At 35.6% G+C, this 16314-nt stretch overlaps 1 protein-coding gene across 2 annotated transcripts in view; it reads left to right on the top strand.

The window, feature by feature from the left end:
- The window catches only part of PCDH9 (protocadherin 9), a 673230-nt gene that overhangs the window by 308137 nt on the left and 348779 nt on the right, over positions 1-16314 (top strand). The window lies entirely within an intron of this gene.

Here is a 16314-nt window from a genome sequence, read left to right as displayed (position 1 = left end):
ATTGTTAACACTGTTTTGTTATCCTAAACTAGTAATTATCATAGTAGGTGGGAGARATGGGGAAGAATGCATGGACACACTTCTTCGCAAGTTTTCTTCATCTTTCGTACCCCTACTAAAACATTTTTTGTTTTCCTGCTGAAGGAAATGTTTCAGTTGCATTTTTCCTTGGTTGGGGGTGGGGRAAGAGAAATAGAAAGGAGAAAGAACATTGTGTTCCATAAATCACAAGGCTTTGAGGCCTCATGTTAAATGTAAAGGTGYGGGAAAAAAAGAAAGTTACAAGTATGATTCATGCTATTATATCTAATCTTGTTTTCTTGTTTTTTATCCTTTATTTGGAGGTTACAGTGTCCCCCTCCATTAAAAAAGAAAAAAAAAAAAAAAAGAGAGAGAGAAAATCTTTTTTTTTCTTCTGATGTTTGATGTTCACCTGTTTATGATAAGTTGTTTCTTAGGTATCTTGTCACATGTTGTAAATGGATATTTGAATAGATTTTGRATCTAGCTATGTACTATATGGTAATATTAATTGCTCTTTAGACTCAGCAGGACTGATTCTCAGCAGGATTGAATAGGAGCTCCATTCATTTGCCYGCTCACACTACCCTGAAGTACCCAAGATATCCACGTAAAGATGTAAGAAATAGTAGGAGATCTGAGCCAACCTGGAGTGGCGGGTAGAGAGTAGATGGCATTATAATATCTCCAGTSGTGGTAGATACGTATGTTTAGATAACTGAATGAAATCCTAAGTATTTCACTGACTATAATTGGAGCTTAGACATTTGTATTATGGATGCCTTAATTTGGGTGTCTGAACCTGGAGCTGAAACACAGCTTTCAAGTTCATGTGGTTGTTACTGTTTTGGGGGCTTTTTTGTTTTTGTTTTTGTTTTGCTTTGCCAAATCGTATCAAGTGAATTTGGTTAAATAATTTTGGTAAAACTCTGCTAACAGAGATTGAAATGGTGTATGCTAATATTTTTGTCCACCTTTTTTTTTTAATGCCATGCATTTATGACATTAGATTTTGTCCACAGGAAGACCTATAAAATCCAGCTCACATGGTTGTCACTGGGGGCAGAATTTGATAAGCTTTCAAATGTAGAAATTGATTAAGGACGTAAAATGTCAGTATAAGCCGGCAATGTTGTCTTGGGCAGATAAACAGAAGTGATATATAGAATGTAATTCAGCACCATCTTTGTCAGTGGCTGAAAAAGCATAGATAGGGACACCTTTATCCCCATAAAAGTCAATGGACATTTGCCATTAGCCTTATGCTGGTGATTCCTCTCATCTATAGAAATTTAGTCTGTTCTGGATAAAAGCTTGTTACTATTTCCTTCTTCAGGGGAAGATGCAGATACGTTACCTAATAGCTGTAAAAAGGTCTCCTCGTTTGTAATAATTCACCTGTTTTGAGCAGAGTGGGATCAAACATTTGTRGTGAATTCAGCAGTTTCTGAATATGCAGAATATGAATAAGAATGAGGCTTCAATTTTTTGCATATATGAGCTATCAGATTAATTGTTTCAGTTTTAGGATTAATGAGGCTAARTGAATAGACACTGAGCAGATAAGCAGCCTGTGATTTTTGTAGGAAAGGAAGGGGAGGTATTTTATTCTGAAATGTTTCAACAGTGCTCATTTCTTTTAAACCAATTATCTGGACTTGCTACAGTGCCTRTCTTGAGCTGTAGTATTTGTTGTACAGCACAGAATTGTAAACTCTCACAGCCTGGGCCTTGYTTTAGCACCTGTAGAGCTTTGGATAAATATACTTGGGCACATGAATGCAGTGGTTAGGTAAAAACACAAATTGAAATGGTTGTTACTTCATTTTGACAACATACTGCAGATCAGAGGGATTTATTACAAGAGATTTTTTTTTCTTAGATGATCTCCACTGTGTTTTTTTTTGTTATACTATCCACTATCAGAAACAATAAATCTATCATTAATATTGTTCCCAATACTTCACTGTATACTTCCTTAGAGTAGGATACAATACATCATTACATTTTGCTTCATACTCTTTCCTTTCCCCTCTTTCAGGAAAAAAAAAAAAAAAAAAAAAAAAAAAAAAAAGACCTATACCAACTTTTGTTAGGTCCAGAAGCAGAGGTTTTGCAAGGCTGAAAGCTGCCAAGTGTATTTGCCAGCAATTCATTTGTACACTTTTCAATTTACAGAACCAGCCCTCAGTCTCAGTTTTTAATTTGGTGCTTTAGCTGAAATCCTATTTGGGGAAATCAATGAGAGGTTAACCAAAGCCCAGGCAGCTGCAGTGGTTAAAAGTCAACGGCTTTGATTGGATGCCAAACTGACATCTAGGTTCATTTTTTTTCTGTTTCTCATATTCCTCTTTCTCTAGCCTTTTGCCGTATCACATAATCCACTGTATCAGTCTCTGACAGTGAGTGGGGAAGAATTTGTATGCTTAACAAAGCATTGCTTGTTATCTTATATTGTAATTTTACAAATCTAGAAATATCAGATGAAAAAATATATTCAACTACAATAGATATTTAACACAGTTTGAAAATCTGACAAGATTTCAACAGCTATGCCTGTTGCTCTGATACCCTTCACTGCTCTTGATTTAAATCAGGCTAGTGATTAAATCACATCACTGGTGCAATTTAAAAGGCCACAGATGAATTTATACAACACAAATGATACATGCAAATATATATATATATATATATATATATATGTATATATATATTTATGCCCATTGAATACAAAATTAAGATGGGCCAATTCGTATTTTCCACAAAAAGTCTTTTTATTAAGAGGGAAAGATATTCTTCATGAGTTAATATGGCAGTTAAACTGAATGTTAGCAATGGAATTAAAACACTTGACATAACCGTGTGGAAATTTTCCTCTCCTATCTCACTAATGGATTTCAGTAGAAAAAAAATCAGATAAAGACAGGACTACAATTTTATCTTCATATGACCATATGTGTAAGTTATTATTATTATACATATGACTACTTATGTAAAAGTTGGTATTCAGCGAGTGGTTAAGGAGTTGAGGGAATCGCCACCAGAACTGATAATAGAACCTGTGTTTTCTAAGAGCTTTACAGTGCCCATATATGTTGGACCATACAAATCCACCCTCAGGACGTCTGTGGTACCTAAAACAAGGCACTCTAAACAGTATGTAAYGGAACAGCTATTGACAGCATTGCAGTGTTGGAAAAACAAAGGCTGGAGGGACAAAAATTAGAGAACGTGATGTTGGGAGGAGGTGGGAGTGACTGGTGCCTGCCTGGACCAAAGCTCCTTCGTTACCTGCATGAAGGCCCCCGACGTGTGCTACGCAATACCTGTTACAGGCAGCGACGGTGAAGTGTAGCTTTGTGTCAAAGGCAAACACCTTCTGATAACTCTGTTGCATTACATGTATGACTAAGGTTGAAAGCTCTTTCGAGGAACTTATTATGTCATGCTTTTATTTCGGTTGATTGATCAGTCCAGCTGGAAGTAAGTCTGAAAGGTGTTTGATCTTGCTCTGATTAAAGTCAGTACAAAATTGTTTTTGAGTTTAATGGCAGAAATTCAGTCTGCAGAGAGACAATTTAAACCCTTCCAGCATACTTAGAATATTTGCAGTGTGAAATGGGAATTCAGGAAGTGAAAGTTTAGACTTCTTTACCTGCACTTCCTTTTTGCAAGGCATTTGTTAAGTAACCAGCAATCGCTTTGACATGCTATTATTCACTGTAAATTTGGAATTAAATKAAATGAAAAGCCAGGGGAGGTAATTTAGAACATCTGTCTGTATTTCTGTATGTTTGACTGTTCCTTAAATACTACCTCAATACTAATCYCAGAACATAAGTCTAAGCTGTGGTTTTTAAATTGTCATCTATACACTGCCAGGAATCCACTGTTTCAAGGGCATGTAAACAGAATAACTAGTAAAACCCTAAAAGGCAAAATAATCATATTAATATAGAGATTATTGTCGATGATTACAGCTGACAATATCTTTTCCATACTGTTGCCATATGAGGTATCATCATTGAAATTAAAGTTCAATATCTATAAGAAGTGGTTTTGTTTGTTTTTTTCAGATATTAAAAAAAAAAAAAAGACATAAGGAATTTCTTCCTTAAATTCACTTTGGAGTATCTCTTTCAGCTAGCTGGAATCAATTTTTTTGAAAATCACCAAGTCATTTTAGGTCATCTTTCACCATTTTTTTTTTCTATGACAAAATAACATACATTCATATCTACAGGGAATTGTTTATATTTATCAAAATAATAGGTGCCTGACACAAGAATTTGGCTTTTATCTAGGATTGTAAGTACCACTGAAAAATTAGAAAGACAATTAAAAAAATGAGAGGGCAAATTCACAGAAGCAGTCTTAAAGAGCTTAGCATCTAAGCTCTAGAAAGCAGTTCACAGGATAAACACAACAAAAGACTTTACAGTTTAGGTGCTGGAGAGTCTGTAGGTACCTAGGGTTTTCAGGTAAAGATAATGTCTAAAATTCTGCCAAAGCAGAGACCCAGAAGCAACACCAAATTGACTGAACTAAGTATTTTGTTGTCAGTCTTGTGAATGCCCAGTACCGTTAGGCTCAATGTGGTCTTCCACATTGACCAATCCCAGTGAGAGGACAGGTTGTCCATCTGATGGACTCCAGGAGCACACAGCACATCCTGACAGCGCTGACCACAGCATGAAGCAGCAGCCGTCACCAGTTCTGGGTGGAGACAGATGAAAGCAGAGCCAGGACACYAGCACAGTGGTGACCCTTTTTGGGGACAGAGCAGAGCATTTTTACCACAGAGGAGTATATATGCCTACCCTTTGCCTACCGTATGGTGATCATAGCACATATCACATTCCTTCAAATGTGCAAAATGAAAGTTTTGAACCAATTATGCATGTGGAGTGAAATATTAGGCAATAAATCTGGCTTCTCATACTTTTTAGTGCCTTTCCTTGAAGCTGATTCAGTGTCTGTATGGAAAGGAATATAGGATCKGTGGGGCAGGAAAAGAGAGAGAGTTCAGACAAAAGGGCTGATGAGTCAGTAGCTATTTTCAGTCATTCTGGTACGCATGTGATCTTTAATTTCTGGATTCAGATCCAACACTTTTGTTTGCGCAAAAATGTTCATGCAATAGCAATTTTGGAAGAAAGAAATAGAAGTGAGAGCAAAAATGTAGGCATTGTTATCCTCCAACCCACTTCCCATATTCTCAAAAGGGAAAAAAAAAGAAAAAAAGTTGTTTTGTATACAAATACATAGAAGTTCAAGGAGAGGAGGGAATTAAGTTTTGCTTTATAGTATCACAGAGATATTCAGCTCAAGATTGCAGCTATGATCCAAGTCCAGGAGAGAAAGGTGCATTTGTTGGATGTTTCTTACTGATCAGCCTATCTTTTCTCCTCCATCACTACTATTTTCTGTCTGCCCCAGAAAACCATTATGAATTCCATTCCAAGAAGCTCAAGATATTGCAAATTTAGGTATGCAGATTCTTCATGAATTCTGCCTTAAGAGTAGGTATATAGGGAACCTAATATCCTTTAAGATCTTTTTAGACATCCTTGAGATAATTCGAAACTAATTTCTCATTTGTCAGATTACAAATTTCTTTTATAATACTACTTAAAGTTGAGAAAAAATGGCATTAGGAAGCTTCTGAGCAAAGCAAAACAAGACGAAAGAGAACCATACGTACTATTTTTGTATTACTAAAGAGTACAAGATCTCTACAAGGAGCGTACTCCCACAGTTACATCTTATGACAAGTAATATTTATTTCAAAATAAATTTAACAAGTTGAAATAAAGAACTAATCATTCTAAAGATAGCTTTACCCTTCTGTTGCAGGAATTAGATAGATACTTAGTGAAAATTACAAAGTACATGATTCTGTCCCAAATCTTTCTACTAATATCATAGCATCCAAAGGATTTGATATCTGTCTGCAGGTTATGTGCAACTCCATAAGGTCAATGGCAGTTTTTCACATCTTACGTAAAGAGACTCAAGGTGCACAGCTTCAGTTCTTCTGTTTTATTATACTGTATTATCATGTGATAATTCATGATTCTTTCCCTTGGAAGTAAATGCCTACTCTATTCCTTCATCTATTTATACCAGTCATGCTGTGAAATCCACAAAGATTCTGTTGTTTTTGCTTTTGCCGAGAAAATATAAATTAGTTTGGTGTGAAGGCAAACTACAGCTCAGCACCCCATATAAGATTCTTTCTGAATTGCAAGCATTAGCTATTTTAGTTTTGCAAACACTGGCATGATATGTTAAAAGATAGGCTGCTGCCTGGGCTCTCCGAAACAAATTATTGAACCCTAGAATGCTAGCATGAAATCCACAGAGGTTTTACAGTGATTTTAGTAAAATGTCAGATTGTGCCTGAAGAAAGATAGACAGCTGTAACTCGTAAGCACTGTAGGAACAGATAAATTGCAAGGTCAAATTTCATTCTGGACTACAGCAGTAAGATTGATTTTTATTTTATTTTTAACTCCACCTGAAGATTAAAAAATAATGAAATTAGATTTTCAAGCTTATGCATGAGTATCTGTACAGTGGAAGGACCTTCTCAGAAATCTCTTTTTCTCATGATTTATATGTATAGATTTTTGTAGCTATATCAATGAAGATGACTAAGGAGAGTAAAGCTTCTGTTCTGGGAACAGTGAACATCTGTATTTGTGAAAGAAAGAGATCATGACCAATTTTCATGCAAGTTTTCTTGTRCAAAATTTAAATCCGTACATCAGCTGTATGGAATAAATTTACAACAGCTCTATCAAGCTGCTCTCTCTTGCAAAATAAAGTCTGTAAAAATGATACGAGATGCATAGGGGAGGTCAGAGCAAAAAATATTTTTTTAACCCCTTAATACAAGGGTGGATAATTAACTAAATAATCACATCTGATACTTTTGGAAGCCTACATCAAAGCTTATATTAAATTTTCAGAGACTACTTTTCTAAGCTCTCTAAGTTCTCTTGAGATAATGGAAGTGTGTGTTCTCAGAGCRTACTCGTTTCCAGCACAAACAAGTCCAACTTTTTAATGTCTATAGTTAGGTCAACCTGAATAATATACTTAAAATAATAAACAGTAAATGCAGTCTTGGTGATTTTAATTCAGAGTTGCTATCTTTGTTGGTAACAAGTGAAAATTAGGTATGGAAGTAGCAGGAAAAAAAAAGATGATAAAAAGATGATACAAGTCACATACCAGCTTCTAAGCCTATTTTAAAATATAACAAAATACAGTTAGGGAAGATATACTCTTAGTGATTACTTGATGTTATTTCTGATGCTGTAAGTGTTACTTATTAAGATTTGTAATTTGTTTGTAATTAATGCTTCTAAAATGAACTCCTCAGCAGAATATGTGAAATCTGCTTCTGGTCTAGACTTAACAATACCAGAAAGATATTGGTATACTGGATGAGGGTGGGGGAGACAGAAAAGCCCAAGGAGCTGACATTACAGGAGAGGTCAATATAAATAAATATATACAGCTTACACTAAATGGATATGAAAAATATAGCCAAAAATATATATTTTCTTTTTTGTCATTTTTGGGGAGGTAGAATTATTTAACTTTTTTACAAGGAGACGTATATTTAGTAATTTATAGGTGCAGGGTTTTTAAGTAAAATTAAGGCTTAGGTAAATTATATCAGAGGAAAACAATGAAAGCATCATTTCTTCAGATATCTGAACTAGATTAGAGAATGTTTCTGAAACTGCCTCGTAGGAAGTTGTTTGCTCTGAGGAGGAGAAGAGTTATATGGCTGAAAGGTTTATCTTTCTTTGTTTATTATTCTGTGGTGCTTAGAATCCCAAATCTATCCCTTACAGTTAAGTCTTAGCCAAGAAGTGAATTTGCTATGAGGAGTCCTAAAAACTACATCACATTTCACTCTGCACATGAACAGTTCTTTAAATAGCAACCTAGAGAGGTTTTTATTTGGTTCATTCCTGATTGTCCTATTGACATGCTAGCTGCCAAAGCACTATTTTCTGAATTTCTCCAGACGTTAGGTGACTGGAAAGAAAAAAACAGAAACAAAAACAAAAAAAACCTTTCACTTTCATTAATTTATTGTAAGGCAAATTACTATCTTTGTTTTTTCACATTGATAAATATTGATAAATATTGATAAATATTATTATGTATATCCTTTTTTTTTCAGATTCTGTTAGTCTGTATGTAGAAATTTCATACTGTTACATTTCAGTAAGGCAAACTTTGTAAGATTTGAAATAGTTATCAATACACAGTCTTTATATGATTTGGCTTTTCCAGCTCTGAGACAAAACTTTGATAGCAAAAATTCTCCAGAATTACTACATCCAAATAACTTCTAAAGGACTTGTAAGTTATGCAGGTTTTCAAATAAATTCAACAACTTGAATTWTTTTTTTTCAATTCAATTCAATTTTTGTAATCAGTTCCACTAAACAAAAACAAAAAGTTTTGTACTATGTGAAGGTTAAAAGTATTCTTAAGTGCAGCCATTATATAAATCTAGTGCAGAGACACAAGGTAACTCAATTTTTCTTCCAGGTAGGGCATGCCATATCTGAATGATTGGAGAAAAAAAAAAAAAAAAAAAAAAAAAAAGACTGTTCATGTCAGCACCATTGATGCTTAAAGCTTTCTGTGGCAGATTTGCTTGTAGATAGAGAGTTTGTTTAACCTTTCCAGAGCAGACCCAGTAAGAAACTCTCCGATGTGAATGATCAGGTGTCTTGGAAGCTACTTTTATTTATTAATATAGGTAACCCAATGAGATATAAGTGCATTGTTATGCAACATGATAAATGGATATAAATTGAGGGATAACTATATTGCACTACAGTTTACAAAAGCAAATTTAATAATGGATTAAAGCTTTGAAAATTTTGGTTAGGTAGTCCKTTCTTTGGACCTTGTTATGTCAGATATGAATTTACTAGAGAGACTGTTTGGTTTCACTTAGAACTAGTGGGGAGAGAGAGTGCGTACCTCCACAGRGGAGCGCAGCCTTCGAGAGGTACTGATGTCTGGCCATTGACTAGGGAGGAGATTAGTAAGAAAAACTGAATGCAGAAATAAGTATTTTTGTTTTTTCACTTTCATAGTCTTCTCTCATAGTGCATAGAATTCTGTTATAGAGAATAAATTATGGACTGGAGGTAAGATATCTACCATAACTCTTTTCCTTCACTGTATCGAGAAAGTTACTTTTTAGAAGTTAGCAGTGGGAAGATAGCAGAAGTTAGCTAATGTGTTTATCACCTTAAAAGTTCAATAAGGTAAAAGTCAAACAGACTTTTACCGACTAGATGATGTAAATACACTTTGATTCCCTACAAGAACAGCTGCAAACTGTACCTCTCTATCTAAACAGTTAATACTGGCCTAAAGTATTTGCAGATGGCATGCTAGTCCTTTTCCAGTGGAGTTTGCCTGCTCACGTGGCTGCCACCCAATCCCTTCTTCTTTCCCCCAACCTTGTGCTTCCTGTAAATCTTTTCAGTACCCCTGCATCTTCCCAGAGCTCTTGAAAGGTGGTATATTTAGAGAAAGGATAGTTTCATGTTCCAGGAGATTTTAAGACTGTAGCCAATTATGGCTTAGCTGGCGTGCTGAAGTTTTCAAGAGCATCTGTCTATAAAATATTCTGACTTTACGTCTTGCTGATCTCTGTTGGAGGCTTTGAGGGGAAATTTGCAATTCTTGCTCTACAAACCCCCCCCCCAAAAAAAAAAAAAAAAAAACTTAAAGAATTTGATATAAAATGTATTTTGCTAATACAAGGAAAGCAACTGCATTGCTACTACTGTATCTTCTCTRTACTACTCACCTTGATTTATCCTAAGAACTTATGCCCTCGACRGCAAATTCAGAATAGACTTTTCTTAGGATAAAGGCTCTGGAAATGAAGACTATTTAATATCTGAAGTACAARTAATGCTTTTAGTGTCCAAGAGTGATATATGAAATGTGAAAGTTAAAGTAATGAGCATCAGAAAAAAAGAAAGAAGTTTTAGCCTCTAGGTGTTAGAGATTTTCTTATTAATTCATACTTCTATATAACATTATAGAAAAGTCTGTAATTCTAAGCAAGATCAGCTTCTCCAYAGCGAATGGCTGGTTATGCCCCAAAGACTATACCAGTTAACGCAGATAGGTGAATAATAGATGTTTTGTTATTCTCAGTATAAACTTGTAAAATATTTTTAAATTTAGTCTTTATTTTTTAGAGTCTATATTTACCAGCTATTAAAAATCCTATTGGACATCTCTATCAAACACAATGATACAATTGTTATAAGCTGAATTGGTTTAATGCTTTTACATTTTAGCTTATGGTGTGCCTAAACTTCATCCACTATTTGCATGAAAAATGGATCATTACATGAAGGTAATTAGGTATCTGCCATTGCCAGCTGCTGTTCCCTTTTTAAGATGTTGACATTTTCAGCATTGAATTATGACTGGATTTGAATAAGGACTTACAACAGACCTTCTCTACACTGGTGCCTTATCATAAAGCACACTGTACCTAAGTAATTGTACTTTCCTTCGTGCCAGCTGCAAGGAGTGYTGCGTAGGGTGTAAAACAGGACTAAGGATTTGTGAGGAAAGCTAGTGTTTTAAAGCTGGCAAAAATTAACTTCAGTAATGATTGAAAGTCAGCGGAGTTAGACTATGGAGTAGTTTGCTCCAGCAGGTCTATCCCTGCATGACTAGCTTTATTACTGGTCCAGCAAACAGAGAAGAAGGGAAAGAAAAGAAGTAGTAATCAGAGTGATAATTTTATCTTTCTTTCCTTAGAAGTTTTTAGTGAATGAAAACAAGAAATCCTATGCAAAATATGATGATTTTTGCTTTGGTAAATTATTGTATTGAAAATCAGGTTGCCTGACAGGGTTTGTTTTTTTGTTGGTGGTGGTTGTGTTTTTTTTTTTTTTTTCCCTGTAGGGAAAAAAAAATATTCTTTGTGCACTTTAGTGTACGCTTTAGTGTAAGCTCGTTGTATTTTCTGTGTCTACAGAAGCAGAGATCACAGAAATATTCTTTATCACTTCTATGCTCCATTTGAAAACTTGATGAGCTATAAAATATCTTTTTTGTTTTGGTTATCCTCCACAGTTCTTCCTTAGCTGGGTATTTAATTCATATGGTATTAAGAATTCTTAGAGGCACTGTTTTAAATCGCAGGGACTTTCCGTGGAATAAGATACCCAAAATGCAGAGGTACCCATTTTTTCTGTATATAAGTTTCTTGTTAGCATATATAGCTGAATAAAATGGGGGGGGGGATTTAAGAAAAGTTGAATGAATCATTAATACATCTGTTGACTTACCACTCCCAGGTTTCTTATATTGAATCCAAAAGACAGTTGTTTTATTGTACTTATGATATGTCAAATGATTACATGTTTCTCAGTCATTTTCTTTCAGTTTCCACTGTTTTCATCAGGATTTTAGTAATGTATATGTAATATGCTAATATTTTCAAAAGTGATGGATGGATATGTATYTTTTTTTTGCTTGTTTGTGGGGTTTTTAATCCTTTTTCCTTTCTTGAGTGAATGTGATATGGTACTRTATTTTCACAGCTGCATAGTTACAACTGCTGTTTTTGAATGTCAAAAAGATATGGGTAAGTAGATCCTCTTTAGATTTATGTAATTCTTCCTACAGTCTGCGTGAGTGTGGATTTCTGTACTAGGCATATTAGAAACTAAATGCCATTGGGCGCAAAATATTTACATCTTTTATTTATAGCACTACAGATTGATAAACCAGTAATCACTGAAACAGTAAAAGTGCAAGTCCCCTGGTAAAGAAAAGGTGGAAGTCCTACAAACTGAAGCTGTTGCCTGCACACTACATCTGCTCACCTCGCGGTCAGTGCTAGATCTCTGGGTTTCTGRTCTGTTTTTGATGACAGCTGCCTTCCTGAGCAGCTCTGTTTCTTCGTGATGCGGATTAGGCTCTACGCCTTTGCTCTGCCTCCAAATTGTGTCTTCTGTAGGCGAGCTGTTGAATTTGGGAAAGATTTCCTTGGGATCGCTGCAGTCCTAGCAGAGTTATGGCACCCCAGAAACACGTTTTCAGGTATTGCTGACAAAGAAGTTAATGCATGAATTTGTTTTTATCTCTGCCAGTCTTAAAACAACAACAGCAGAAAAGCGTAGTGAGTGCAGTAACACCAACTTACAAGACACAGTTTCACCAGATCTGTCACAGGATGTTAAGCAAGTTTATTGTTTGACATATCTTTATTAAAATGCAAATTCTGGCATTTTCCCAAGCTGGCAAATCCTTTCCACTCAGCAGTGTGAAGTGATAAAACCCACACAGCTGTATTCAGAGAGAAAGTAATATTGCTAGAGCAATTTACTAAAAAAACAGTAAAAATTTCAAACTTGGATAAAGAAAATTTATTAGAAAAAATTAAAAGGAAAAAAAAATTAAAATCATAACCTGGCTTTCAGTGTTGTCATTCTCCTGCCTTCCCTATTCAACAACCAGTATTTTCTTAGTATTTTTATTGTTATTGACCTGCATTTTTCCAATCATATTGCAGAATAAAATGACTCAACTAGTATCCTAAATATTTTTGACAACAGCTTATCAGAGTAAGTATACTGACTCATAAATATTTGAATATGATTTACATAATTTGGAAAAAAAAAGCACAGCTACCTTGTGAGCTAAATGAATAAAAAAAGGGGAAACATACTCCAGTAAAATGAGTCTTCCAATGAACGGAATTGTATCTGACTAACAAGGTGGGCACTGAGGCATTCAACATGCACTGCGGAAGGGAATAAAGTGTAGACTGTTGAATCACATTTCCTTTGATCTGTTAATCTAGCTCTGTCAGCAAGACCTTTTTTTTTTTACACAAGTGACAGAATCCCTTTGGCTTAATAGAGTCTAACATTTAGTTTAATATTTAAAGAAATTAGCTATCATTAAATAACTATACAMGTCAGGCTGTGACATCCGTGTGTAAATTTATACGAGTTGGAAAACATCTACCAAGTCTTGAATAAATGAGATTATATTTAGCATAATAAGAAACAGAGGAATAGTTGGTGATCAGAAGGCCTCCATTTTTTAAATGTCTGAAAAAAGATCTGAAGGGATGTACATAACTCAGTGTTTCTTAACCTCTCTGTGGTGTGTGCAGAACAGCAAGTGAAGAGGAAATTAGTCTTTGGTCCTGGAATCTATGTGCTATGATAAGATATAAAGTAGTGCTAATTAGTTATAGATAAGATATGATTTAAATACACTGCTGCAACTTATACAGAGAAAAAAAAAAAAAAAAAAAAAAAAAGTAAAGCTGGAATCAACCAATGCTGCTAAAATTTTGTGCAATGTGTTTTAGTCAGTATGACTGAAGAGCCATCTGAGCTATTCTGTAGGATACATTTGTTGCAAGGTGTGCTGGATTGTTGAAAAGATTTTAGAGTCACCCATCCTGGCTTTCTTTCAGATTTATTTTAGAACCAAATAATTTGGGGATTTATAGTTGCTAACATGGAAACTGCTGGCCTTTCAACAAAGTAATTTAAGAGTGGAAGCTGTATGGAAGGGCAACTTTTCCTCAGAAGACTGAAATCTTGGCCATGTCTTACTGGGAAAATAACCGAGCAAGATTCTGCAGGAGTTTGGATGAAATATGATAAAAAATAAGTAACATTTTAACTAAATAGATAATATGTAAAAAAGATTACTTTTTATCTCTGGTAACTACTTCTACATTTTCACAGCCAGGGAAGGCAGGAGAAAGAGGTTGATTTAAGGATTTAGGCCTTTATTACATCCATGAGGAATGGGACTTTTACTKTGGTAGAAAGGTTAGATTTTTATAAGCAATGGTTTAACATTGAAAATGAAATAAATCACTGCAATTTCAGATCTCTGTCAGAGGAACAGAGGGTTTGCAGACCTTTGCTAATAAAGAAAAGAGTACCCTAACTGTATCCCCATAGAGTAAAAAATATTTGACAGACATTACAAATCTGAACTATCTAGATTCTTTGAAATAGAATTCCTTTAAATCTATATGATTTCCGTAGGTTTCCTTGAAATTGGGTAGTATGAGTAGTGGAAATTTTGTCTCATCTACCTTCCCACCTTCAGGAAAATAGCATGCGTACTCTTGAATAAACTTAAGATCTTTGCTAGTGGAATAATTCCRTATGAAATTGATTTGATAAATCACTCTGATAGTGGAATTTAATTTCCGTTGTCAGGACAATGATCCTCAGCAATATTCTCTACAAATATATACAGTTAAAGTAGTCCTTGATGAGATAGGTTCCATTTTTGAAGAAGTCTCAAATACAAATGATTTACAGAAAGTTAAAGCATTCATACTGTGATACAAAGTCAAATTTTAGTAGTGGTAAGCTAATCCTCCCTGCTGTGTAAGGTTACACCTGACAGAGATAATGAGTGGATTTCTAAAACTTCAACAAAAAATATCTGAAGACCTACTTCTGCAAAATGTTAAGTCTAATCATTATATGAAAGTCTGCAAAATACAGTGACCAATCAAGTGTATGAAGTTATTTTGTTAAAAAAGAAAAAGAAGTTACTGTCTAGAGAACAGCTAAGAGAAGCAAAGAAAAAATAATGTGACATTTAATCTCAGAATGGTGCTATTGGTTGGAGGTGCTAAGAAAATTTAAAAAAGATCTTTAAGGTATAAATGAAAATCCTTAACTATGATTTCCAGTCTTTCTCCACTGGAAAATAAAAGCGACCATTTATTCTCACTCAGCCTTTTCAAATTCAGTTCATGAAAATTGCTGGGACATGAAAAATTTCCTCAGAAAAGTAATAACATAGTAGCTTGTATTTTAAAGGACACTTCTGTTTAATCCAGCTAGCAGAAGTGCACCAGGAGAGGATACGTATTTAACTGCAGTTATTTATTTTATGCAAATATATTACCTCTTAGTAATAATAAGGTTATAGTTATAACTTATTATAATATAGTTATATAAGAATTAGGACTTTTTGTGTATGAATTTGTCTGATCTTTCTGTCAGTTTTGACCACTTCCACAGCAACAACAAGAAGAAAGGAAAACTAATGGACCTAAACTTATTTTTCTGTCTACCATGGCTAGTCTCTTGACAGAAATCCTGTAATTAGTAAGAACTGAATAAATCAAAATAAAAGGTAGCTAACAATTAGGGGCTTAAAATAGCTGGGGAAAAATAACATGAAAGCAACAATATTTGATATTAGAGAAAACTAAAAGCTTAACCAAACTCTTGAACAGAATCACAGAACCAGCGTCCRGTACTTCAGACTTCTAATTCCAAGCGGCTTGTTTCTAAACCACATGAATCTCTCAAAAGTTGACAGAACAACAGAATTAATCAAGACTGATGTGCCCTTATCTCAGCTAGCTGCTTGTAATCCATCACAAAATATTTMTGTGAAGATTGAATTAGCCTAGAGAACATTCTAAAAAGTTATTAATTAATAATGACCACATGCTTGAACTCCCARTGCTTTAAAAATACATATTTGTACACTCACAACTGTAAGTTCTTTTTTTTTTTTTCCATCCTGTAGCGAATTGAGAACTGTCTGAAAGGCAGAGCTCAGAGGGTCGTCATCGGTGGCATGGAGTCTAGTTGGAGGCCTGTGGCTAGTGGCGTCCCCCAGGGCTCAGTACTGGCTCCCATCCTGTTCAACTGCTTCATCAATGACCTGGATGAAGGGACAGAGTGCCTCCTCAGCAAGTTTGGGAGGAGTGGCTGGGAGGAGTGGCTGACACACCTGAGGGCTGTGCTGCCATTCAGAGAGACCAGGAGAGGCTGGAGAGTTGGGCGGAGAGGAACCTCCTGAGGTTBAACAAGGGCAAGTGCAGAGTCCTGCACCTAGGAAGGAATGACCCTAGGCACCAGTACAAGCTGGGGGCTGACCTTGTGGAGATCAGCTCTGCAGAGAAGGACCTGGGAGGGCTGGTGGATGACAAGTTGACCCTGAGCCAGCAATGTGCCCTTGTGGCCAGGAAGGCCGATGGTCTCCAGGGGTGCATTGGGAAGAGTATTGCCAGAGGTGGAGGGAGGTGATSCTGCCCCTCTSCTCAGCCCTGGCGAGGCCTCATCTCGAGTCCTGTGTCCATTTCTGGGCTCTCCAGTAAAAGAGAGACATGGAGCTACTGGAGAGAGTCCAGTATAGGGCTACAAAGATGCTCAGAGGGCTGGAGCACCTGCCCTGTGAGGAACGGCTGCGAGAGCTGGGCCT

Source organism: Rhea americana, unplaced genomic scaffold (assembly GCF_003343005.1).
Source record: "Rhea americana isolate MKP2758 unplaced genomic scaffold, rheAme1 scaffold_3, whole genome shotgun sequence".
Classification (NCBI taxonomy): domain Eukaryota; kingdom Metazoa; phylum Chordata; class Aves; order Rheiformes; family Rheidae; genus Rhea; species Rhea americana.
The sequence above is the reverse complement of the archived record's forward strand: the minus strand, read 5'-3'. Positions and strand labels throughout refer to the sequence as shown.